The sequence below is a fragment of the Ambystoma mexicanum genome, chromosome 11 (assembly GCF_040938575.1).
Source record: "Ambystoma mexicanum isolate Mex_15411 chromosome 11, UKY_AmexF1_1, whole genome shotgun sequence".
NCBI lineage: Eukaryota > Metazoa > Chordata > Amphibia > Caudata > Ambystomatidae > Ambystoma > Ambystoma mexicanum.
Genome location: NC_090934.1, coordinates 448,699,155 through 448,726,236, shown reverse-complemented (window position 1 = coordinate 448,726,236; position 27,082 = coordinate 448,699,155). Strand labels below are relative to the sequence as shown.

General features: G+C 43.7%; 1 long non-coding RNA gene and 1 other non-coding gene across 4 annotated transcripts in view; both read left to right on the top strand.

Moving 5' to 3' along the window:
* Positions 1 to 1,965: 1,965 nt before the first annotated feature.
* Positions 1,966 to 27,082, top strand: part of LOC138504724 (uncharacterized) — a 198,180-nt gene continuing 173,063 nt past the window's right edge. For all 3 annotated transcript variants that reach the window (XR_011279927.1, XR_011279926.1, XR_011279928.1), the window contains exons 1-2: positions 1,966 to 2,030; positions 4,493 to 4,597. This is a non-coding gene — a long non-coding RNA (uncharacterized lncRNA). The remainder of the gene's footprint in view (positions 2,031 to 4,492; positions 4,598 to 27,082) is intronic.
* LOC138505314 (U1 spliceosomal RNA) lies at positions 7,037 to 7,198 on the top strand. The gene has a single exon (XR_011280126.1). It is a non-coding gene; the product is annotated as a U1 spliceosomal RNA (small nuclear RNA).

Here is a 27,082-nt window from a genome sequence, read left to right as displayed (position 1 = left end):
CATCTGGTGTTTGGAAGGGAGATACATGCTGCTTCTGAAGCCCGGGGAAATGCTGATTGCACTGCGCCCACGATACCGGGATTTATGGGGAGGTATACACAATTTTGAAGCTTTGGGTATCTTGACTGTCAGGTTGTGCTAAAGAGGGTGTTTAGTATTGAGTGACAGTGTGTGTTTCCTTATAATAGAACATTGAAAAGAAAAAGCATAACATGTATACTAAGATTTGAAGAAAAAAATCTCTGTAAATCATATAAATATGCATAAAAATGGAGAGAAAAAATCGTTGTAAATAATATAAATCGGTATAAAAATATTATTTTTAAAATAATCTACATATTATTGTATATAAATAATAATAATGGTGTAAAGGTGGGGTGTTAGTTCTGAGCACACTAGATTTGTGAAGCAATGCATTTGCTCTTTGAAAAGGGCAGGCAGTGGGGCCCTGAGGGTACAGAAGGGCTCTGGATGGTGTGGTGCTTCTGAGCACATCAGATAATGCAGGGATCTGGTCTGCGCAGTGTAGGCCCCAGGACTGCTGGTATTTATAGATGCAGATGGTCACAGCTGTGAAACAAGACCATTATGTAATCACTCATGTTACAGGGAAGGCCGGCCTATTTTCTTACTAGGTTTCAGTTTTAAAAAAACATCTGTTAGCAACAAGTGTGTACCTTGAAATTTATGTGGTCAAAGGCAAAACCCAGATCAGTGCAAGGAAGGATGTGCGTAGGCCAAAAGCCACATGGGGGATTACTTAAATGGCCACAACTGATGTGTCTCTTGAAATATACATGGAAGCAGGACTTCAGCTCAAAGACAAACCCCAGATCAGCGCACAGGATGTGCGTGTGTCTAAAGCCACATGGGTAATTAGTTAAATGTGTGTCCCTTGAACTATATGTGGAAGCATGTGCACAGGATGTGCGTGGGCCTGAAGGCACATGGGGAATTACTTAAGTAACAACAGATGTTGTGGCTCTGTTGATCTTCTGGGGCATTTTCACAGCAAGCTAAAAAAGCCTGCCACTTTAGAAGATTATAAATACATGGGGGTAGGGTTTGTCAGAACTTTTCAGCTGGCCATTACAGAATTGATACTTTGCCATATTGACTTTTAGAGACCATGCAGGATCAGCCAGAGCACAAAGTAAGTCTGTGTATACTCTTTGAATTGATGTAATAGAAGATAGCTAATTAAAATCCTAGCTAATTATTTTTGTTTAGTTTTATTATAACCACAATATGAAGGACCATCATTTTATGATGAACATTTCCGAAACATTATTGTGCCAGGTAATATTTCATACCCTTTTAAAAAAAATATTGTTTGGTTACTGTGTTTTAAACCCCATGTTTGTATTTAAAACAGCCTCATTTGCATAGGGCCCTTTTGGTTGTTATGGCTGCATCTATGTTTAAAGCATGTGTTGTGGGCATGTCCCAGGAGGCGCTTACATTAGCTATGCTCATGTAGGCACCAATTCTTTAAAAATATATAAATAATAATGTGTGCTAATGGTGCTGTGTACGGTCTCATCAGTCTTCATTTTAAAAGGCACTACAATCCGTATGTATTACAAAGGCTTCACGTGGTGCTTTTGTGCAGCCCTTGTAATACATAAGGTTTGTAGTGCCTTTTAAAATGAAGACTGATGAGGCCCTGTGGACACTGTGTGATGAGGGCCTCAACAGTATTCCTTTTAAAAGGCACTGCAATCCATGTGTATTACAGGGGCTGCACGTGAGCTTTTTTGTGCAGCCCCTTGAAATGCACATGTATTGCCAAGTATTCTTTTTTTAAAACCATGTCCTGCAGCTCTCTTTAATTGCAATCTGTGTTATGTCTCAGAGCCCTTAACATCATACCAATTGTCAGGTTCTTTCCTGGCATACCGCCTGTCCACGTCATTAGTGGGCGGACCGCCGTTACGGTCCTTCTTCCCTGGTGAGGGGAAGTGACGTTGGCTGAGGGAGGGGGGACGACGGGGTTTTGGCAGTTACTGCCGTGTTGATTAATAAAGAAGGTTCGTATGCACCCCGACTACCGGGTGATCCTTGATTCCTTGATTCCTGCCGGTTTGAGGGACCGCGCAAAACCTCACACCAATTAGAAGAAAAAAAAGCGGGGAAGCTGTGTGTGGTTCAAAGGCTCCCCCTGCTCTTTTTAATTGGTATGCTGCTAAGATCTCCCACTGCCATCTGTGAGGAGGTGTAACGAGAGTCCCGCTCACAGGGAGAGATCTTATCAGCATACCAATTAGAAAAAAAAGCGGGAAGCAGTGGGTAGTTTAAAGGCTGCCCCACTCTTTTCTAAATGTGACGCTGTTAAGGGCTCTTAAAGCCTGCTGTGTGCCTGTGTCTGGGGAGATGTGATGTTGTTTTCACAGCTCCCCTCATTTGTTTTATTTTAAAAAAAGACAGTCATCCTCTTTAAAATAAATTAGGCAGGTCTTGTTTATTGTAAGGCGGTTCCCTGGGGAGCAGAGGCCTCCCACTCCGCAGCATAGTATTTTAATGTGTATATTACATCTGCATTAAAATAAAATGAGGCGGGTTGGGAGGCCCTGGCTCCTCAGGCATCAGCCTTACAATAAAAGAGGCTTGCCATGCTTACTTTAAGGCGGATGCCCGGGTTGCATTGATTTATGCTGAGAGGCTGCAGCTCCCCAATCATCCGCCTTACAATAAATGAGGCAGGTCTGGTTTATTGTTTTTTTTAGCTTTATTTTTTACCCAACTTTATTTTCATTTTTATTAAGACAATATTGGTCTTTAATTACAACATATGTAACGAACATTGTTATCCTCATGAACCCCCTATTCATCACTCTTGAACCTTATCGTCAAATCAAGTATTGTCTTCATACTTTTCCCATCCCGTCCCACCCTCACCCATCCTGTCCCACCCTCACCCATCCTACCCACCCCCCTTTCCATTATTGTTTGAACCAAACAAAACCATGGTTTGTAACCAGAACAGTTCCATGAGCCTACCCCTAGGTCGTAGCTTCTGCCATCTTTTTCTGATGTAAGGCGGATGCCTGAGAAGCCAGGGCCTCCCAACCCGCCTCGTTTTATTCTAATGCGTATGTAACATATGCATTAAAATAAAACGCTGCAGGCTGGGAGGTTTTGGCTCCCCAGGCATCCGCCTTAAAATAAAAGAGGCTTGCCGTGCTTATTTTAAGGCGGATGCCTGGGGTTTCGTTGAGGCCGGCAACACCTTTGTTTTTTTTCACGGGGATAAGCAGGGGCCCCCCACAAATTAAGGTGATCCTGCACTGCCGTTCGTTGTGGGCTAATTATTCTTTGAGGGCTAATTATGTATTTTAAAGAAATATATAATTAGCAACACTGGTCAAGACTACTAGCCCCAGAGTCAGGGGTGGTCTGGGCCATAAAATTGTCTCGGGTAACAATGAAAAAAGTGGCCCACAGTTGCAAAACGGCAATTCATTCCTTTTGTGACACTGTTTGAATAGTAACCAGGGAGAAGGTTTTTGATAAAATGTGGTGCATAGTGTACATTTTAAAGAATATTTATTCAGCAACACTGGTCAAAACTACTAGCACCAGAGTCAGGGTCGGCCTGGGGCATAAAATTGTCTTGGACACTAACTAAAGAGTGGCCCACGTTGCAAATGAGTATTCATTCCTTTTGCGACTCTGTTTGAATAGTACCCAGGGAGAAGGTTCTTGATCAAATGTGATGCATATTTTACAGTTTAAAACATATTTATTCAGCAACACTGGTCAAAACTACAAGCTGCAGAGTGAATTAACTCATCAAACTGTCCCACTTTGGCCCGTGAATAAGGGACTCAGCAGTGTATGTTGTATTTCTGGTGCAGCCATGTGGATGTTGCCCCTGTGATCGGTCATTAGCAGTCTGTGGGGACCACAGTTTAATATTGTTTAACTTATTCTAGCAGAGGAATATGCTGCATGGGAGGCACGCGTGGAGGCCATATGTTTAAATTCAGAGACTCTTACAGTGATCTTGGCTGAAAATGGAATTGATTATTTCCAGACATATGGTGTGTATTATAAGAATAGCCCAAATGTTTAAGAGGTTATGAATGTATATATATATATATATATATATATTTTCTGGGGCTGTTCGCATTAATTTAAAGCATTTTTATTTTGTTAATAACCTTTAATTAATTTCTCAATTAACTAATTATTTTATTTGTTATTAAATATATTTTATTAATATGTATGAATAGATGTTATAAATTATTAATGTAATATTTGCCACATATTTATTACTATTCCCCAATGGTATGTATTAATATTTGTTATTCATTTTTAATAATGCGGTATGGGTTATTTATTAATGTGTTATTAATGTTTAATAATTTTACATTTGTTATTGATATCTATTACTAATTTAATATAAGTAATTAGATATTGATTTTAAATTTTTCTTTTTTCTTTTTAAATATTGCTTTTATTTACGTGTATGCTGTTATTTATTTTTTAGCGGTCACGGATGATCATAATTATGCCAAGACTGATGACGATGATACTCAACATCTTGATGCTGGGCCTTTTCAGACTGGAAGAGAGGCATCTGTCACTGTAGCAGGTAATGGCGGCTGTCACTCTAGATATGCTAGTTAAAGGTCGACACTGTAAAACCTGAATGTTTTTTTTTGTACAGGTTGTTTTCCAAGACTTGCGAATATGGTTATGCATTTGAAGCAGATGGCAACAGTGTGAATCCTTGGTGTAGAGCATGTTGGTAAACGTTTTCTTTGATTTTATTTCATATTCACACTCTGGAGGATCAACACCATTGGCTGTTCCGTTGTTAAAGCGGAAACAACCTGCGGCCGATCCACATTGTACGTTTGTATGACTATTAACGAATGAACCCTTTTTACACAGCGACGTCTGTTAATATTTCAATGTGTCTTTGTAACGCCATAGAACAAGGTTGTCCAACATACGGCCCGCGGGCCACAATGCGGCCCGCCAAGCCATTTTATGTGGCCCACGAGGCCGTATGTTGGACAACTCTTGAGTAAAAAATAAAAATATATATTATTATTTTATTTTTTTAAATGTGCCTGTGCGCAAAACTGTAACTTCCTCTGGTGACCCCATGGGGTCAACAGAGGTAGTTACAGTCCTCAGCCACGAAGCGTTCATTTATTTATTTATGCAATGTTTGTCGGATATCCGACAAACATTGCAGAAATAAATAAATTCATCAAGAAGATCTTGGGACTTAATGATGGAGGAATGAGAGACTAATTTGCATCACGGCATAGTGAGGGTTACCTCGGGAATACCATTCATTTTCAGTGAGCGCGGGTCCATACAATTGCCCAGTACTCCCACAAACTATGAACAATGGGATTAATATAGTAGCAATTACTTTGCATTTAAATATCCCATTTCAGGCAAGTAGGACCCACCATGCAAGAGAGGAACGTGCTCCGGCCCAGACATGCCCGTTCCTCTCTTGCATGGTGCTCCGAGGGGCAAAAGGCGAGCCGATATGAAGGGAGGAGGTGGCGAGGAGAGGAGAAGAGAGTGCTGGCCCGGGCGAAGGATTATGTGGACAGGTGCTGTGCAGGAGTTCCTCTCGGCGTGGGCAGCGCAGCGGATTCCTGAACCCCTGATTAGCCGTGGGCCGCTGCTCAGAGGGCCATTGTGCTGAGTTGCTTTCAAGGTTTGTCATCTCTGGACATATGTTTAGCAGGGGTTGCGGCGACACAGCCTCTCTGCCCCAAAAATCATTCTTTTGAATTGTGAATGTCACCGAAGATGAACCTTTATCAGCTGAGAAACTTAACCTTTGCAGTGCTTTTTTTCCTCATCTCGAGACAAAGAAGAACAACGGGAGCTCAGTTACGTTTACCTCTAAGCACCGTGCGGATTGATGAAAATGTCCATGCATTATACCAAGTACATTGGACATTATAGATGTGGCCAGTGGGGTATCAAAGCATGGCGAATACCACATGTACAGCACAATATGTTACCCTAGCAGTGCCCCAATAACACATTGCAACCTGCAAATGGGCCTCAGTGGACCACCTGCCAAGGTTTCTGGAAGTTGCTTATGATCTTGATCTGTGATCTATGATATGATCTGATATGATAGGTTATTTATAACGCGCTTAATACCCATGCAGCAGTGATCCCAATCATAAAAGTGAAACAGTCAAGCCCAACAGGTATAACTTATTTTCACTCTTTTGGTAGCGCAGTCTGAGGGCAGCCTATACCCTTCAGGAGAGGTGTGAGCTGATACAGTTGCAACACAAAAAACAATAGTACTATGTTCCCAAAATACCTTAGTTCTTGTCTTTCGGATCTCAGCAGAGCCTGGCTTTTCAGCATCAGACCAGAAGCATGGGTGCCTTTGCGCTGGGCTAGGGTCAAGTCGGAGAGCAGCAGCGATGGGCTCCAATGATGCAGTTCTGTTTGGCAGTGGGGCTGATTTGCGGGTAGAAAACGCTGGGAACAGTAGGCCGTGCCAAGTGGATGGCACTGGAAGACTCAGTGACCTCTGGGCCCAGATAAGGGAATTACTTGCCTTTAGCGCTGTTCAGGCTCGGCTGACACAACATATGGTTACGGCAAAGATGTCAAAGTTTCAGCATTGTCATTGAGCAGAACTCTGAGATTATGGGGTGGTGGAGTGTCGAGGTCCAGGATGATTATGATGGTGTCAATGGGGCCAGCGCTGAGCAGCTCCGCTCAGTAGGGCCATGGGCCCGTGTGGGGCCGACAGGCCAGTGGGCAGACTAACAGGCCTGCTCGAGCCATCCTGCTATTTATACAAATCTCAGGCCGAGCAGGGCCTGATGGGAGAAAGGAACTACGCTACAATCTGCTCTTCTGCTGGGCTCTGCCTGCTGGAGCTTCCCCCTACACGCGGGACAGGCAGCTCTGCAGACGCTCAGAGCTTCCAGGGGGTGGGGGTTTGGGGCTGGGTCAGGGCCTGCCTTCTCACCCTCGCTTAGCGGGGCTTCCCAGAAGTGACCCAACCCCTGCCCTCTTGCATGCAACTCAACTTAGCTGGCAGGGGAGACTCTGATCTCAAGGGCAGATCTCCCAGGATGAGGCTTACCCATTGCACGTTGGATTTGCAGACCCCTGCTATGTTCCCAAATGCGGGATACACAACTGCATTATTTCTGGTAGTGGGGGACTGCGTTCGCGCTCCCCCCCCGATTTATTGGTGAAAGAAAAGGTAAAGTGTGCACTAGTCCTGCTAGGTTGCATACTTTAAGATTGTGCTCACATTGTGTTTCTTCAATTAGGTTCACCTCTGGGTGATCGCTTTTCCACATTTTACCTGTTGAATTGAATTATGCTTCTTTCATCACCACAGAAGTAATGTGTATTACAGCGATAAGCTACCATATGTATTGGGCACACTGCACATGCTCAGGCAGCATCAATCATGCTTTGTACAGGACAATGCTGGCCTAAATTGGGAACAGCCAGCATAGACATGTTGCTACAGAGGCATATTTTGGGTACAACCAGCATGACAATGTGTTACATCAGTGACAGTGCTGTCTTACACTGTGGACACATTGATCATTAAAATGTGTTGTGTTGTAAAATGTTCTTTTCTGCTGTTGGTGACATGGAATTTTCATGTTCCCCTTTAGAACCGATTGTAAACCTATGGCTTTTTGGTCACCTTTTCTGCTATAAAATGCACCATTTCAACCACATATTTGAAAAAAATTCTTGGGGGGGGAACCCCCCCAAACCATCCCTAGAACCTTATAGCTCCCACGCTTCGCTCGGTCGCCCCCACTATTTCTGAAAATTATTAACACATAGACACTGAAAGAAATCACAAGCAACTAACCTTTGATCACTGCCCATGACACCAAAAGCTATATTTGGGACTGCATGGCTAACACTACTTGTGATGCTATTGTGTGAAAGGTCACACAGTATCGCTTTTTAATATACTGCTTTGGGTGAGGTTGTTGACTTTTGGCTCGCCGGCCCACTGAGTGACAAAAAGTTAATGCTTCGGCCCCACATTCAGAAAGGTTGGACAAGCCTGCCCTAGAAAGACCGTGTCATTTCATTATAGAGTATTGTTTGGGCACATTTTCTCACAGCGACACCCTTATTTCAATGGGGTTTTGTAACCCCCTAGTTGTACCATAGCATTTAATTGTAAAGCATTGCTTGGACTATTTTTTTCTGCAATAGCACATTAAAACAGTTTTTTCGTTTGTTTAATTTTAGAGCAGTGGTCTTCAAACTTTTTTGGCCTGGGCCACCCCTGAGCAAAGTTTGGACAGGTCGGGCCCCCCCAAAAGTGCCAGATGGACAGTATGTAGAAATCGCTATGAACTTTTGTGTGCCATCACCGCATCCTACTCCCAGTACAGACCCTGGGCTTTCCCCACCCTACTCCTACCACTATCCCAGTGCTGCCGCCCATCCTGCTCCCACCACAGTCCCATAACACAAGCATACACACATCCGTAAACATTTAAATAAAAAATAAATTGCCATAAACGTACCTTCTGCAGGGGCCTGCATGTGGTTGCTAAAATGCCCCGCTCCGAGTTGCTCTGCCGGTATGTGCGAGGAGGCGCAGGAGCACCCCTTCGAACATACATACATGCAGTGCCCCAGCTAGCATTTCCAATGAGCTATGCAAGGCTGGCGAAGCAAAACACTCCCAGCGTTGCATGGCTCAATGATCATGTGCGGCAGGGGAAATTAACTGTCAAAGGCAAAACAGTGTTTCCCTTTGACAGTTCAGCCAGCCCAGGAGCACTCCCTCAGCTGGAAAAAGCAGCTGAGGGAGTGCTCAGTGTTTCACTGGGCTGGCTCCTCGGCTCCTCCATAATGGGTGAGGTGGCCAGTGGGTGGACGCCCCCTCACCAATTATGGATGAGCTGGCAGGCTTGGACTGGTTTATGGGGCAATAGGGCAATGATCGTACCAAAAATGCAAAATGCTAGGGTAGGCCAGTCAAAAGTGGCCACTTTTGTGGCCAATGTGGGCCTGTTTGAGGACTTACTTCACTATGCAGCTAGTCGTTGCTGAATAAATATTCTTTAAATATCACAATTTGTTTACATTTGAACAAAAAACAACCCCTTGGGTACTATTCAAGCAGTCTCTGACTAAAGGACTGAATATCCATTTGCAACTGCTGGCCATTTTTTCATTGGTGCCTAAGACCGTTTTATGGTCCAGTCTGACCATGTGAGCTGTCCCTTCCCATTTCATCCCAAAAAATTATATTTAATTTTGTAAACATTTTTTTTACATTTCATGCTGGGCTCTGGCGCCCCCTCCTGGGATGCGGCCGAGCCCCCCTGGGGGGGGGCGCACCCCACAGTTTGAAGACCTCTGATTTAGAGTCTTGTGTTGCGGTGGAGGAAGAAGTTTTAGCGCAAACAACCTCTGTGACCCCACCCTCGGACACCCCGACACCTGCAGGTCAGCTGCTTACGCAACCCTTGTACAATGCAAACAGCACCGGTTATGTGGAAGCCGGGGTTATACATAATGTTTTAAATAAATGAAACAGATTATTTCTTAACAAGGGACTGGGCTCTCAAGGGCTTGAAAATATTCTAGTTACCTCGAACCAGCAAGGTGTTAATGCTCCCAACACCTATACACCCCCTTTGAATCGTGCATGCCTTTGCATACCATGCCTGTTCCCGACCCTGTGAATGTTAGACTACCTCAGAGGTCCAGATCGGGGTGTCATTATACAGGGCCCCGATTTCCTGATCGGGAGCTCCGGAGCCCTTTTAGTCGGTGCTTCGAGTTAGCCACTGTCCGTGGTCCCCTGGTTGTGGAGAGATCACACCACCCCATGTGTTCTCACCAACGATCCCCAACATTGAGCTGTCTGTTACAAAATCTGAAGATGTAGAACGTCTGAGGGTTGACCCGAGAACCAGTGCCGTCCTAGATTCTGAGCCTGTTATAATAATTACTGATTCACCCATAAAAGAGTCAGTCATAGTTATTTCAGACTCACCCTTAAAAAGAGAGTCAAGATTTTGTATACACCTCTATTATCTGTGGATCAGGCAATGTTCTGAAACCCCTTGATCTTTCCTACAGAGGACCCAACGGTGTAAACAACAGTAATTTATTGTACAAAGCATAATATACAGACCTTAAAGTCCCCAAAGTCTAAGAATCTTAATACATCGAACGGTTTTGTAAAAACTTGTGACTCTAAAAGGGTTTGTGTTAAGCAATTATTTCAGCCACCAGGTTTAAAAAAACAGAGAAAGGAAAAACATGTATTAGGGACACGGAACAACGTTAGATTATGACATCAGGCTTGTAGATTGAGACACAGCCTTGGTAAAAAAATCTTTAGTAGCGATGCGTAGGCGTGTCTCTTAGGCCAAACATGTCCTTTTCACTAAGGAATCTAAAAACAGGGTGAACACACCGGCTACAAAAATAATGAAAAATAAAAGCCCCCTAACTCTTAAAAACAAACTAAAAAAAAAAGAAACAATTGTTAAAAAATCTTATACAAAACAGGCCTGATTTTGCAGACCCCCACAACGTCTTTAAGATCAGGGGTAGACCCCTGACTGTGTACAGACGATGCCTACTTAAGCGCAGAGCCTAAGACACCGATGCTAGTATTGAAGGATACAATCGCACCTTCAAACCCTGTTAAAAAAAGGCGCTTACCTGTAAAAGATTTAGCAACACTGCATTTGAAATGGTTTCGAACCCACAGGCAGCGAAAACAAATTCTGAAACGCTTGAGGAAAGCAAAAATAATCATTGTGCAGCGTTCGCTGAAAGATTTAGAGGCACAGCCCCAAAATACACCCCCGCCGTCCGAAATGGGCACAGTTTTTCTACAGAGTATGGGAACATACCAGAGAGATCTACCAAAGTTTAGAAGTATTGAATACTATAAAGTGTTCTGCTTTGTAAATTTAGATCAATTAAGATCTACCAGACAACGGTTATTAATGACGGTTGAAAGGCTTCTCTCCCAGATCCTTGAAACAGTCGGGCCTAACGATTTCGTCAAGATACATTTACATAGTACGGTTTTGAATAGGCATCTTTTCACAAGGTGTTCATTTTACCATTACTTTGATGTTTTGGAGTTTTTAGAAAACATAGGGAAGCTGTTACAAAGTAAGGCAGAACTCACCATAACAGAACCGTTGAGACTGATGTCTGTGGTTGTCCGGTGTAGAGAGGGAGGCGGGTACAGCCCCTGAAAAAAAAATCTTTACAGCATGGCTGTGGCCAAGAGGAAACATTGGCTCTTGGATTTTAACTATGGGTCCTTGAACATAAATATGGCAGCAAGCATTATAGCACTGCTGGAGGCTAGAACAGTTACTGATGGCTACATACAGACAAAGGCTTTGGAGGTTTCTCAAATTTCTGGGTATACCCCCGGATATCATTGTCCGGGGGTATACAAATTGTGTTTATTTGAAGACTACTTCGGAGTACCTATCAAAATTCTGTATAATGAGGACAGGCTTTGGACATACTTCCTGGCAGGGGACATTGTTAATAAGAGCACCATATATATTTTACACCACGATCAGCACTATTATGGGATCTTAAATCTTCCGGGTTTCCTAGGGGCTTGAAATGTATGCCCCCACTGCTGTCACATATGTAGCAATAAGGTGGCTCACAGGTGCCACTTCCACTGTAACAAGTGTCAGAGAGACGGGTGCGTGGTGATCGGTGTATCAGGCTTTGAATGTCCCAAGTGTAAAACATTTCCCAGGTCCAAAGAATGTCTTCAAAAGCACATTGAGAAAGCATCTCAAGGTATAGCCGAATGTCATCTTAGAACAGACTGCAGATCCTGCAGTCATTTTATGAAGGTCAAACATAATTGTAAGGGTAGGATCTGTCCCCGATGTGAGGTGGAAGTTGTCTCATTGGATGAGCACCAGTGGTATGACACCCCCAAAAGATATAGCCAAGACCGAGAAATACATAGTCTTTGACATGGAGTGTATGCAAGAGACAGGTATACACATCCCCAACTATATTCATGCCAAACATCTTACTAGGGAAGACAATTGGGAATTCAATGGTCCTGACTGCATCAGCCGATTTATCAACATTTGTGGCTAAGAAATTCCGGGGGTACAGCTTTTTGGCTCACAACAGTCAGGACTATGATGGCTTCTTCTTAATACAGCAGTTAATTAAAGAGAGAGTTGCTGTCAAGCTGATAACTCAGAGTACAAAGCCTAAGCTCCTCGAGGTAGCAGACCTTAAAATTTGCTTTATCGACAGTTTGAATTTTCTATCCATGAAGTTGAGCAAACTGCCTAAGGCTTTTGGTTTCCCGGGTCCAAAGGTTATTTCCACATTTCTTTAACACTGTTCAGAATCAAAATTATGTGGGACCCATACCCCCTGTTGAGTGTTATGGTTCAGAACTCATAATGCCTGCCGATAAGGAGGCATTTCTTAAATGGTATACCGAGGATGGCACACATGTTTTTGATTTTAAGAGGGAGCTAAAAACCTATTGTTGTGAAGATGTAAATATTTTGAGAACCGCCTGTAACATTTTTCGAGACAGTATCATTGAACTGACACGTAAGATACACATTCTGGAGGACCCTGACAACCCAGAGATGATGATAAAATGTGTTACCTACATAGATCCCTCTACATTTATCACACTGGCTAGCATGTGCATTAATATATACAAACAGATGTTTCTAAAGTCTGAAACAATAGCCCTCATACCCCAGACATGTACCACGGTAAACAAAAGTGCTTCTCCACACCCTCCACCCAGTGGTTAATGTATATGTCTCAGTAGGTCAAGATTATTATTATTATTATTATTATTATTATTATTATTATTATTATTATTATTATTATTATTATTATTATTATTATTATTCCTATACAACATGCCCTGCAGGGAGGTGAGAAAAAGATCAGCCCCTATTTTCTAGATGGTTATGCTTCTTTAAATGGGGGAACAGTCCTCTGAGTTTAAGAGGGTTTTTTTCACGGGTGTCCCCAATGCTATAAGAAAGATGACTATAAAAACTTGACGGCATGTACATATGATCATCTATACAGAAGAACACTTTTAAAAAATATTTTTTTTAAACCAGTGGTCTGCGCGTTATTATGCTTTGGGAGCATGAATGGTCAGAAATGTTGACAAACGATCCCGAATTAAAGATTTTCTTAAACAGAAGAATTTACCAGAGCCCCAAGAACCATGTGACACTCTTTTTGGAGGTAGGACTAATGCTGTCAAGCTCTATCATGAAACAGCCCTGCGTGAGAAGATACACTAATGGTACTATGACTATACCAGCCTCTACCCCTTTGTCAACTTGAAACACTACCCGTTAGGGCATCCCGTATCATCTATGAAAAGTTTGGGGATGTTAAGCAGTATTTCCGCTTGATCAAATGCCAGGTGTACCTGCCTAAGAAGCTTTATTTCCTGGTGCTCCCTCAGAGGGTTTCTGGCAAGCTAATGTCCCCTTTATGTATGACATGTGCAGAGTCAAAAAAGACTGCAAAATGCACACACAGAGATGAGGAACGCTCGATCATGGGTACCTGGTGTACCATTGAGTTAGAAGTGGCATTGCAGAAAAGGTATTGTCTGGGCAAGATTAATAAAATATGGCACTTTGATAACACCACAGTGGAGCTCTTCTGTGAGTACATTGTATGTTCCTGCAAATTAAACAGGAAGTTTCAGGATACCCTCAGGGTTGCGACGACCCTGCTTCCCAACAGAAGTAAATAGATGAGTATTATAAGCATCAGGGTATCAGTTTAAGACCAGAATTCATTGAGAATAACCCCTCCAGATGTCAACTAGCTAATCTATGTTTGAATTCCTTATGGGGTAAGTTTGCTGAGAGAACCAATTTACCAAACACAACCATTACAGCCGATCCTGATGTGCTGACAGCCTATCTTTTTGACGCCGATTATGACATTTCAAGCCTGCAGTTTATAGACGAGGAAACGGCGTGCCTCTGCTGGAAGTACGCTGAGGAGTACCCAACGTGTTCCAATAATATAAACATATTTATTGCATGTTTCACAACCGCCCATGCCCGTTTGGAACTGTATACCGTCATGGACGCTCTCCAAGAGCAGTGTTTGTACAACAACACTGATTCAGTCATTTTTGTTAGTGCCCCCGGGCAGGAGAATCCCCCACTGGGTGATTATCTGGGTAATCTCTGGGGGAACACATTATAGAATTTGTTTCTGCAGGGCCCAAAACCTATTCGTGTAGGACTTCCACAGGGGCTGTCTGCATGAAAGTAAAAGGCATGACTTTGAACGTCAGCAACAGCATGAAAATCAATGTTGACAGTCTGAAAGAGTTAGTGCGTGAGTACACTTTAAAAAACACTACCAAGACTATTGTGGTGCAGCAACCATCCATAGTGCGTTAGAAAAAGCGCTGGGAAATTAGTACCCAGATGCTGCAGAAGACTTTGAGGGTAGTGTTTGATAAACGGGTGCTCACAAATGACTACAAGACATTACCGTAAGGCTAGGAAGGATCGCGTAAGGACACCCAATTTCAACACTCTTTTTCATCCGTATTAGAAGGTCCTTCGAGCTGTGGTAAACGCTATTTTATTAAACAACTCCTAGAAAATGCCCACAAGGCAATGTCAACCATACCTGATAATGTTAGTTGGTTTTACTCTTGCTGGCAACCACTGTATAATAACCGCTGTCACTAAAATAGCGCACCTGAAGTTTGGGGAGGGCTTACCAGATCCTCTGAATGACGACCGCTTGCTACCACCAAACCTTAATATGATTATCGTAGATGATCTTAAAATGGAGGGTGGGCATAGCTCTGAACTGGAAAAAGCCTTCATACAGCATTCGCACCATCGTACTTTAGTATCTGCTACATTGTTCAGAATGTATTCTACAAGGGCAACCATTCAATAACACTAAACGCCAACTATATCGTTCTGTTTAAGAACCCCAGAGAAACAACAACTCTCTGTTCTAGTGACACAGATCTATCCAGGTAACAGCCGGTTTTCCATAGAAGCCTTTGAAGATGCTACCTGGAAACCTTATGGTTACTTATTGGTGGATTTAAAAACAAACACCTTAGAGGACTACAGATTGTGCACCAGTCTTTTCTATCCTGATTTACCGGCTGTTAACATACAAAAGGCCTCTAGAAAAAACTGATGACGAGAAAAGCTACTCTCATTAGCACCCGCGACCGGCCATCATGATGGCACGTATATGTAAGAACTATGCTAGTAACGGCACCACTACAGCAATGCAAGGCCATTCTGTGCTCAGCTTCTGAAGATTTAGTATCTGCTATAGCCGAGATTGCCTTCAACACCGTCAAGGGGAACGTTCCAGTATCCAGCCACCAGTTAGGAGCCTTAAAAAAGAAAAAGCGCCTCCTCAAGAAACTGGGTAACAAGAGGGCTTCCCTAAAAGCTAAAAGAACATTTTTAAAGGAATCCACTGGTTTCATAGTTTCGTTACTAGGTTTTGCATTGCCTCTGATCACCAGACTTCTAGGGAGCGGTTAATGGAGTACAGCCAGAAGATGTATCTGGTTGACACCCGTCAGATGGAGGGGCTGAGCACCCAGAACCGTGAAGAACATGATATTCGAAAATCAGCCACCCTGCGGTTCAATTCTGAAATGCAAGATGTTCTGATGCGCCATGATTTATCGGACTATGACAAGGTTACCCTCTATTCATCTAGTCTCCAAAAATACTTAACTCACTTTAGACAAACCGAAAATGAGAAGAATAAACTCACATTGTACATGCCCCCTGAAGAGCCCGCAAGTCTCGACAGGCCAACTCCAGGCCCCCCATTTCAGACCCCCTGGTGGCAGAAGTCCTGAACACCATTAATCCCCGCTATCGTAAAAATACTGAACTATTGTTTAACAAGATGATGGGTGACTAGGGGTTGGTACCCTGGAACGAAAAGGGGGAGTTTGTATATAAAGGGGTTGTTGTCAAAGGTTGAAACGTCCACGATTTAGTTTGCAGCATTACTAATCCTCAGGCTTTTGGAAGACACCTAAAACCTAGAGGCTGGGATCTGTTCATGCAATCCGCTGCAGATTTAAACATCCCTGCTACTTTACTGGGAAATATGGGTCATTGTGAACTGCTAGAGGCATTGAAAGACGATGTTGATTCTCTAGATATTACCCCTAAGAAAAGAAAAAAGGAACCCAAACACTCGGCCTGGTTTAGTGTGTAACTGTGTTTCTTAATATTAAGAACCATGTTTAACAGTTTTAATATATATCTATGTGTTTATGTAAATGTTTTTATATGTATACCCCCTTCAAGCTGTATAAACAAAGGCTCTGTTTGTAATAAAATACACTGGTTTTTTATACCAAGCAAACGTTTTGCGTCTAATCCTTTTATTCATGTCTAGCACTGCATTTTGTATTTTAAAATATGAATAAACAATTATACAAGTAAATACGAGGCAATTGTTTAAAAGTACAATATGTTTTTTATTTAGACATGTACACATCTCTAGTGTTTAGTAACAAGAGTACATTTCTGCCAAAAGCTAAATACATTTATAGGGGGTCTGTGATATTTGCTCTTGTTCACAAAATCAGCCACCATCCGATCATTTTGTCTGAGATCAAGAGAATAGCTTTGCATAACGTCCCACAATGACTGTTTCTTGCATGTTGCCCACATGTCACGGCTTCAGAATGCTGCACCTGAGCTCTATTATAATGTAATACAGGTGCTATATGTTTAACATAGTCCCATAGAGCTCTGCCATATATGGGGTGGCTTGGAAAGTACCCCAGACTATCAAAGACAGTTATTACACCCTTGTCTATAAACCTAGCTATCCAATATGTGCCTTCTTCATGCTGGGGGTCTCTGTTCACCACAAGATTGACAGGCAGATCAGCAGGTATATCCCTTGGAATGTTATCACACAAATACACGCCTCAGAATGTTTTCATAGCATGTTTGACTTTATGCAGGAAACGCATGATCTGGTAGGTATCCATTACATATCGTACAGCACCTGACGCTGATTGTTGAGTTCTATGACTGAGTCAAATAGCGCTATCATAATAAGATTCACAATGTTTGGTAAATTTGCAGCAAACCGGACCGCGATGCCTAAATCACCATATCTAATCAGATTGTAATGGCCTGATGATGCATTGTCGGATCTCAAATCAAAAGCCAACAAGGTGTAACCAGAATCGTAGTCACGAGGTATCACAAAGCCTTTATCACGCATGTGCTTGCCGCTGATGGAAACTACCCCAGATACTCCGTAATCATCTTTTTGTTTTAAAACCTGGGGCTGTAGGCTTTAGCAGGTATGACAACCACATACTTAAAAAGAGCAGCATAGTTAAAGATGTAATGTTTAAAATTAAAAGGATTACTGGCGTAATCCCCTGAGAAAGCGATGTTATCCACAAAACAAATAATGACTATTTTAGGTAATTGTCCTACGAATAAGTCATACTTACTGGCGACACGACTTCCCGCTGGTAGACTGAAGATTTTCAATGATGTCCTCTGAACAGGGTATTTCGAGTGAGATGCTTGTAGAGCGTCAGCATGAGCGAGTCTGACCGTAGGTGACTCGTTAACCCTTTTAATAAATAAACTTGCTGATACTATTACCAGCTTGTAGGCTTCTGCACCATCACTGTTAAGAAAGAAGGCATCTTTATTTCGAGAGAGTTTAATTTTCAGATCAACACCATTGACCATGGGTTTGTCCTAGTAAATCAAAGTTTCTGCTACCTGTCACATATGATGCTCTCTTTATAAATCCCTTGTTTCCATCTACAGCATAATCCTCCATATGCCCCTCTGTGTCCATATAAAAAAGCCCTGCAGTGAGCTGTGTCCAAAGTGTCATTGCTGTAGTTCAGAATGCTTTCTATTTACGCTCTATAGACATACATTGTGATGCTGGAAATGCACTGCACTGGAGGGACAGGGCCTCCCTGTCCTTGTTCTGTAGTCCTTTTTCATGCATGTTCTGTATTGTTTTCTGTCCAGGAGTCCATGTGGGACTCCTGGCAGTGCAGCTCTTCCTCTTTTTGGTTTGGTAAACAGAGCCTTGGGAAACCCTTATGGCACCCATGGGTGGGAGTACAACCCTGTACTCCTAGTGTATGTTTATGGGCACCTGTGTGTGGCCCACAGAGCAGGGTATGAGCTGGTGGCAGCTCCATGCTGAATTTGAAAGGTGCGCTGAGTATCCTCCATTTTTGGGATACCCAGGCCCTGCCATTGGAATCAGTTGATTCCTGATAGGAAATAAGATGGTTCCTGTGGCCTCTTGCTTTCTATCGCCTGTTACCTTTGTTTGCCCAAAGTCCCGGTAAGACCTGACTCTGTCCCTTCCGTCTGGCAGGCTGTTGGGTGGAAGTTCCATGTATGGTATTGTGGGGAAGTCCAGGCCAGACTGGCTGGAGCCTTCCCAATGACTGTATGTTGTGGGCACGCCCGTGGGGTGGGACCTGGGTGAATGGAGTGTGTGAGGGATACACATTTCATGTTATGGGTGTCTAGCATCTAGTGGTTGACACAATGACTGAGACAGCCCTGCCCGAACTGGTATGAATGCAGTGTGGAGTGCTGAATGGCAACATGCTTGTCTGAATCCACATTCTGTGTTGTGGGTGTCTGCATGGAGAAGAATGGCCTGAATGCACTGTGAGCCTGATTGGCTGCCTGACTGCCTGAATGCCATTCTTAATGATTGGTTGCCTGAGTGTGACCCAGCAGAGTGAATGGGAGATCAACATTATATCTGGGGGCCTCTCACTGATGGAAATCGTTCAGAAGCTGAAGTTGATACTTGATGCTTAACCGTGAAGCCCGCTGGAAGAAGAAGAATTGCTGCTGCTGTCCTTCGCTATCTGAAAGCTGCGTGACTGCCAATGAACTGATCCAAGAGAGGATATGATTAGGAGACCTCTTCCCGAGATATGAGGAACCATCGTGCACCGGCTGATCTTTTCCAAAGCTCCCTGGATGTCAGACCCTTGAAAGGCTGCCGACCGTAGATGGGGATTGCCACGGAATCATGAATTGAAGCGCCCGGACATTGAAGTCCATCCCCGTCGACGACCGCCGTCACCGACCAGAGCCGCAGTGCTACTTTGCCTAAGACATTTGATCAAAGGACTCGCTTGCTCATCATCGTCAACCGCTTTTGTCATCCCTGAGAAAGTCAAGGCCACCGACGACCGAGGAGAATACGCCGGTGGGTTTCCCGCCACCTGAAGACCTCAAAGGCGTTGACAAAAGTACTAAAACCATCCGTGGTTAAGTCCTGTCTGCCTTCGCCAGACCCCGAGGACCCACTGCCCTTGTTGGGCCAAAGTTCTTCATTGACTCTTTGCGGCAACAAGCACTCGTTGTTGAGGTGCACCACACGCCTCAGCTTGCAGGACGTTTTCGACCGATCGTCAATGAGCACAGCAAAAAGCTGCTGCCACAATGACAGTATTCACCCTTTTCTTCACCCACTATCGATGACCCGTGGCTCTTGCCTTAGATGGAGCGCACTCAAGAAGGGCCAGTCGAAGACTCATCGAAGAACTCTACGAAACCAAGTACTTTGGGGTTGTGGACCCTTTTAGAAAGAATCAAGACTATATTGAGTATAATTGGACTGGGCTTGTCAAATACACTTTATTTACAGGTTGCCCAGGTGGGGGGATCCTCACCTAGAACTATGTCTAGGTATCGGGAGTCAGTGTGCTGCCAGTGCTTGATTCAACTTGCTTTCTTTTTTTGGTCTATCGTTGATTCATCTTATAACCTGATTTGTATGCCATTTGAACTGTTAGTAGTTGATGCATTTCAAAGGAATCGATAGTTAAGAGTGGTAAATGGAAAGACCTGTATATATTTTCCATTATAGTATTGCCAGAGTAGAATGTCTGTTATTGTGATTGTGTATATAAACGTGAACCTTGTTTATATAAAGACTGTGTTTTCACTAACATAGTGTGTGGACATTCCGTTGTGGGTGCTTGGGGACTACACTGTACTTAAGAACCAGCCTGCATCACCTCCTGACAGCTAAGGCTTGATTGCTTGCCACGTTTTACCAATTAGAGACTCTTGGCTAGGGTGCTCCATGCTTCACCTCTGGCATATAGAGAGCAGGAGTACCAATACCCCCCTCCGGTGCTTTAAACTGGTGGCAGAGGTGGGATGATTATGGTTTTAAGAATCAGTCTGTAACTTTGCCACTTACAAAATATCCACACTTTGTTAAACTGAGGTTTAGTTGTGTACTAGATAACTATATTAGCAATGGAATCTATTGCAAATGGTAAATTGACTAGGATGAGCTTACAGGCTCTCCAGAGTGCTTGCGAAGCCAGGGAGTTAGACTTTGAGGATAAGTTTAGGGCTGAGCTGATAGCTGCCCTGGTGGACTACCAGACTGATTGTGAAGCTCTTAATGTAGGGGTGGATGCAACCATTGAGCCCCCTGCCCCTGGGGTTGTTATTGAATCTGATTATGGGAATACCACCACTCCTGCTGCCTCTGTTCTGACCTACAGCAATGTTTCTTCCGGGAATTCCTCAGAACTTTAATTTTTTTGCTGAAATTGGCCTTTGAATATAGAGAGTTGGAAACTGAAGTTGAACTTAAGAAAGAGGAGTTGGCACAGGAAGTGATACTCAAAGATAAGGATCTTGAACTTAAAAACAAAGGACAATGAATGTCAGAAAATCCAGCTAGAGAAAACTAGAGTGGAGAATTCAGAGAAACCAGTTGAGTGTCAGGTCCCCAGCCACCAAGTTTATGAAAGATTTGGTTGGTGTGTATGGAAGAAAGGGGTCAGTATGAGTACATGAAGTCTGATTTGATTGCCAAGTTTGGCAAGACACCTACCCAATACCCTAAAAGGTTCAGGGAATTTAAGAAAAGATATAATGTGTCTTGGGTTGACTTGATGGGTGCTGCACACATGAACATGATGGGGTGGATTGATGGTTACAAGGTGAAAACGTTTGTTGAATTGTCCCACCTTTTTGTTTTTTAGCCTTTTTCTGAAGCCTGTTCACCAGAGCTGCATCAGTATGTTGCTGACAGAACATTTTAGATCCCTTTAAGCTGGCCAGGCTGGCTGACAAGAGGGTCTCTTACCGGGTTCCCCTAAGGACTCCAGTGTGAAGGACAAGGACAAAGAAAAGAGGATCTCTCAGAAGGCTGAGGAATCCCAGAAGCATTCACAGTCGGGTAAACCAAAACCTTCCTCTCCTAAGACCCAAACATCTAGTGGGGATAAATCCTATGTGGGTGGGAGTAACAGCAGTTGTCCTCATGCTTCAAATCAGGCTCCCAGTGGTTCCAGTACTGTATCCCACATTCCTGGCACTTGTTGGGACTGTGGGGTTCTTGACCACAAGAAGGGTGACCCCAGGTATAAAGGTAAGGCACTTGGAGTCCAGGCTGTCAGCCTGACCTACCCTTACCCCATGCCTGAGGTTGAGGCTACTGTCCTCCGCTCCTCTACAGGAATCAACCTTGGTGCTCCTGTAGAGATTTCCCTAGTGTTCCTTGGGGCCTGGGACCAGTACTGGCGACAATCCCACAGAACACCTGTAGGTTTTTGAGAAATGTCCTCTTGAATGGCTAGCCTTCTACTGGCTTGAGAGACACTGGGGCAAGCATGACAGTGGTGGACAGGACCCGGCTCAAGACAGAGGACTATGTAGGTGCGCCTCTGAGAACCACCAGGTTAGCTGGTGGGCCTCCCAAATTATTGCCTATAGCCTTAGTATCAAATATTTATCTCGCATACTCTTAAGGTGTACCAAAAAGAGAAACTTTGCCACAGAAACACAAAATCACTAACCTGGTCAGCAGATGTATTTGAGATGATAGTGAAAGTTCCCGTGGGGTTCCTACAATTCCCAGCCCTCCAAACGGGGAAAACAGAGGACCACAGAAATCCTAGGGAAACCCTCTGGGGTAAAAAAACCCTGCTGCGACTCATCAAGAGAAAGGTGGAGTGTCGTCTCAGGAATGGTGGGTGTTGTGGTTTACTCTGATGAGTCAGGTAAGACGAAGGTCTTGCAAGGTCCTCAGCTCCGCAGAATGTAGTGAGTACAGGGAACCATGGAATGAGAGCGGTAAGATTCCTACAGTCCGCTCGAGGGTAGTGTCTAAGGGAGATAACAAAGGAGGGTTGCAGTGTTGGATTGTTTAGATAGGGTTTGAAATCTATGGTAAGTCTTTCCTACCGTTATGATGCTGTATGGGTCTCACGGGGTGATGGTGTGTGACTGCAGAGAGGTATTCCATGTCAACAGGCTCAAGCCTTTCCATAGGCAAGCGGAAGTCTCGTGTCTCTTGCTGGCTTCAGAGCAAGAAGAGGATGGGAGTGAGCCCCTTCCTGATTTGCTGCATCGCAACCATAAGGATGGCTCAGTGGAGGGAGTGCATCTCTCTCCAGATCTGACAACAGAGCAGCAGAGGGCCTACAGGGCTTTGCTCCAGCAGTATAAGCCTCTGTTCTCGCTGACACTAGGACTGACTCCATGATGGAGGCACGAAATCGACACTGGTGACAGTGTTCCTGTCAAAAGCAGATGCTACAGGATGTTGGACACTGTGAAGAACCACATCCAGGCTGTGGTCGCCAAGGTGTTGGATCTGGGTTTTATTGAACCCTCAAGTAGTACCTGGTCCAGTCCAGTGGTCCTTGTCCCCATGGCAAGTTCTCAGGCAGGTACCAAGGATTGAAGGTTCTGTGTGGACTACAGAGGAGTCAATGCCGTCACCAAAACTGATGCGCACCCATTGCCCAGGGCTGATGAGCTTGTGGACACTATAGGTGCTGCCAAATTTATGAGCATCTTTGACCGTACCTCAGGCTATTGGCAAATAGCTCTGACGGACCATGCCAAGGAAAAGACTGCATTCTCAATACCTGAGGGGCTCTACCAATTTAGAGTCATGCTTTTTGGGTTGAAAAATGCACCTGCGACCTTCCAGAGATTGGTCAATCATGCACTTAGTGGGCTTGAGGCCTTTTGTGTTGCCTACCTAGACGACATTGCTGTCTACAGTTCCACCTGGGAAGAGTATTTGACTCACCTGGATAAGGTGTTGCAGACCTTTAAAAGGGCTAACCTCACTATCAAGGCCACCAAGTGCCAGATAGCTCAGGGGAAAGTCACATATCTTGGTCATGAGGTAGGTGGGCGTCAAATCCAACCTCTCCCCAGTAAGGTACAGGATGGGAGACTCCCACCACTCAAAGCAAGGTGAGAGTCTTTTTGGACCTCACTGGGTATTATCACAACTTCATGGCAGACTATGGAACCATAGCTGCCCCTCTGACAGCTCTGACTGCACCCAAACTACTGGGGAAGGTTAATTGGACCGGAGACTGTCAGAAGGCCTTTATTGGCTTGAAGGAAAGTCTGTGTTGGGCACCTGTGTTGTGTGTGCCTGATTACAGCAAACCCTTTATCGTCCAGAAGGATGCCTACAACACCGGAATTGGAGCGGTCTTGTCCCAGTTAGATGACAAAGGGAGGGAACATCCGATCATATTCATCAGTAGACAACTCAAGGGTAGAGAACTATGTGTAATAATGCATCTGATATCTTTTTCATCAACATGATCCACATTCTGTTCTCCGTTATCCCATGGTAGTCTGGAGAAGCAATCCAAGATGGCATTAATTTTGGCAGGCGTCTACTACCTTTATGTTGAATTGCATTATGTCAATGATCCACCTGCAAATTCTAGAGGACACTAAGTGTGGATTCTTAGAATTTAGGATGTGTATCAATGGCTTGTGGTCAGTCTTAAGAGTTACCGGAAGACCCCATACCAATCCTATAAAATGCTTCAGGATCCTTTTCACTCCAAGGGCTTCCTTTTCTATAGTTGAATAATTTAGCTCTGCCACCTTCAGTACACGCAAAGCTAAAGCAATTGGTACAATACCATTCTCCTGGACGTGCTCCAACACTCCACCCAGGCCAACATTACTAGCATCAACTGTGATTACATTAGCAGCTGTGCTGCTGGACATACTGAGTGTGGGTGCACTGTTTATGGTCCCCTTTATGTTTTCTAGTTCCTCTTGGAGCTCCTCAGACCACTCAAATCTTGTTGACTGTTTCATGAGGGCTCTCATGTGTTGCATTCTGTCTGTAAAACGTGGTAAACATTTTGAATAGTATTTCACTAGCCCCAAGAAACTGCACACTTGATCTTTATTTGAAGGGGCAGGCATGATTGATATTGTTTCCACCAGATTCCTCTTTGGACTGATTCCATTGTGCTTTATGATGTGTCCCAAATACGTCACTTCCCTCACTTTGATCTTGCACTTATCAATCTTAAGTGTGAGCCCTTTTTCTTGTATCACCTGCAGCACAGTTTGGTATTGTGTTCTTCTTCCGTCATGGTTGCAATCAGAATGTCATCCCGGAATCAGTATATACCGTCAAGGCCCCCAAACAGTTGTTGCATCAATCTCTGAAAAACCGCTGCAGCAGATGGTAGGCCGAAAGGCATGCACCGATGTCTGAAGGCTCCCAGGGGAGTGACAAATGAAGTTAGATGCTTTGAACTTTCATCTAACACAGCTTGATGGTATGCTGACGACAGGTCGAGTTTAGTAAATCCTTGGCGCACTTCATGGTTGTTAGCATGTCACCTATATTTGGTAAAGGGTGCCTATCAATCCAAATGTTGGCATTAAGATCTCGAAGATCAACACACATCCTTCTGGAATTATATGGTGAGCGTACAATTACAATTGGGGACAACTACTCCGAGGACTTGACAGGCTCTATGATATTCTGTTCACAAAGTTTCGTAAACTACTTTTGTAATGCTTCTCTTGTTCCAACCAGAATGTTTCTCCTTCTGTGTGCGATGGGTTTGGCACCTCTCTTCAGAACAACCCTATGTTTGAAGCCTTTGAGCATCCCAATGTTTTCATTGAATACTAGAGGAAACATTTTTGCTAGCCCTTCATTGGTATTATAATCTTTGTTGGACACACAATATCAGTGCCTCTCCTGTGTGTATCTTTATCTGTAGGACTGCCTGCTCCTCCCACCCTACCACTGACAATCCATTTTGTGCCACATATAACTTACAGTACGTCTCTCTACCCTTAATGTTGAGATGGACCCATTTATAACCCATGATGTTAATAGGGCTCTTGAAATACCCTGTAGCTCTGATATTGGTTGTCCTCAGCTCTTCAGATCACCCATTTAACTCTTTAGTGAATGCTAAAACATCCAGGGTGAGCCTGTGTCCACCATCACTTGTATAGGTATCTTATTGATATTCATGCGCACCCATGGACCCCTCTTTCTTTCTGAGGAGATTGTCAATATTTGTACCTCCTGCTCTTCTCTGGTGAATACAGGATAGCACAGGGGCAACACGCTGGTCTTGGAAATAGGATCATGCAGAGCAACAGAAGTTTGAATCCTGGATTTGCGCTTAGAAACCAAACTCGGGTACAGTATTAGGCACATTATAAAAAACAATTCAATGAATTAAATACACATTCTCTGTAATTTGAAACAGATAACAGGCTGATTGGAACACCTATTTCTTCCAAGGCTCTGATATTGGCATTACTGGGACGGTTCTCTTCCTCGTATGTTCTGCTACTTGAGCCCATTCTTCCCCTTCCTCTGCTATTCCTGAAAACCTTTCCAAAATGTTCAATATTTCCACACTTTAAACACTCTGTTGCATATGCTGGGCATTCTCTGTCACCATTGGGGTGTTTGCCCTGACCACATTTGTAACATCCCCATTGCATTCTATTAAAAGTATCTCTTTCTTTTCTAGGTTTCTCAGTAGGTTTCATTTTGGATGCCACTGTGGACATTGTTTTTATCAATGGCATCTTCTCCATCCTCATCTCTTTCTACTTGCACACTCTTCATTTCTGTTGTATCTTGTTTGCCTTGTACAGTCTTCATGCATCTATCTCCTAATTCCATTGTCCTGGCAATCTTTACTGCCTGGTCAAGTGTGAGGTCTTTAGCCTGCCACAACCTTTGTTGAATCTGGGGATCGGCATTGTGGAGTACAAATTCATCTCTTAGGTATTCCTCTGCAAAGCTAGTGAACCTAAATATTGCTAGCAACCCTATTAAAGCTGCAATGTAGGTATCCACTGATTCTCCCTTGTTCTGTTTTTGGGAGAAGAAATGATCTGTTGCTACTGGTACTAGCAGTATCACCTGCCCCCTTGTTACTATTGCTCTGGTTGGGTAGTGTGCGGAAAATCCATAGCGCTTCAGCTCCTATGCAATTTAATAGGGTGGCCTATTTAAGATCATCATTGATTTTTGCTCCAGCAATGGCCCGTAAGTACACCTGGAATGTGTATACCCACTGTTCCCATGGTTTGGTGGGGCTGCCAAGATTTGCGAGGAAGGGGCAAGGAGCAGGAGTGTTCTGCATTGTTCTGGTTTTGTTTGCTGTTCAACCCTTTTTTGTTTGTTGCTGTGTTACGGTGTGCTTATTTACTTAGCACACACAATGTGCCAGCACTGCACATTGAATTCAAGAAAACATTCATTGGGTTCTTGGTCACTTGATATCTTGTGAGGCCTGGTTATTCTGTGGCCACCTTAGGTCAGTGTGAGGAGTCAGTGTGTGCACATTTAATTCATGAAACATTAATTGAGCTCTTGATCTTTTGGTGTGCTGTGAGGCCTGGTTATTCTGTTGTTACCATAGGTCAGCATGATGGGTCAGTGTGCTGCTGTGCCGCTCTTTGCAACAACGTTGCTTTAAAACATTAAAATGATCGTTGTGCTCCGTGTTGCATTGCCATTGTGATGTGTCATCAAAATGATGCATTAAAGAAATGGCTGTCATGTTGTGGAATGTCTTTGGGTCCTTTTTTCTAATGTTTGTGGGGATGAGCGTTGTACATATGCCGGGTACTACTATTGAAAAAATTCTCCTTCTCGCTGAGTGGTGAGTGTTTTACTTCGCACACTCCCAATTAATTTTGTATGTAGTATACTTGCCTCTGCC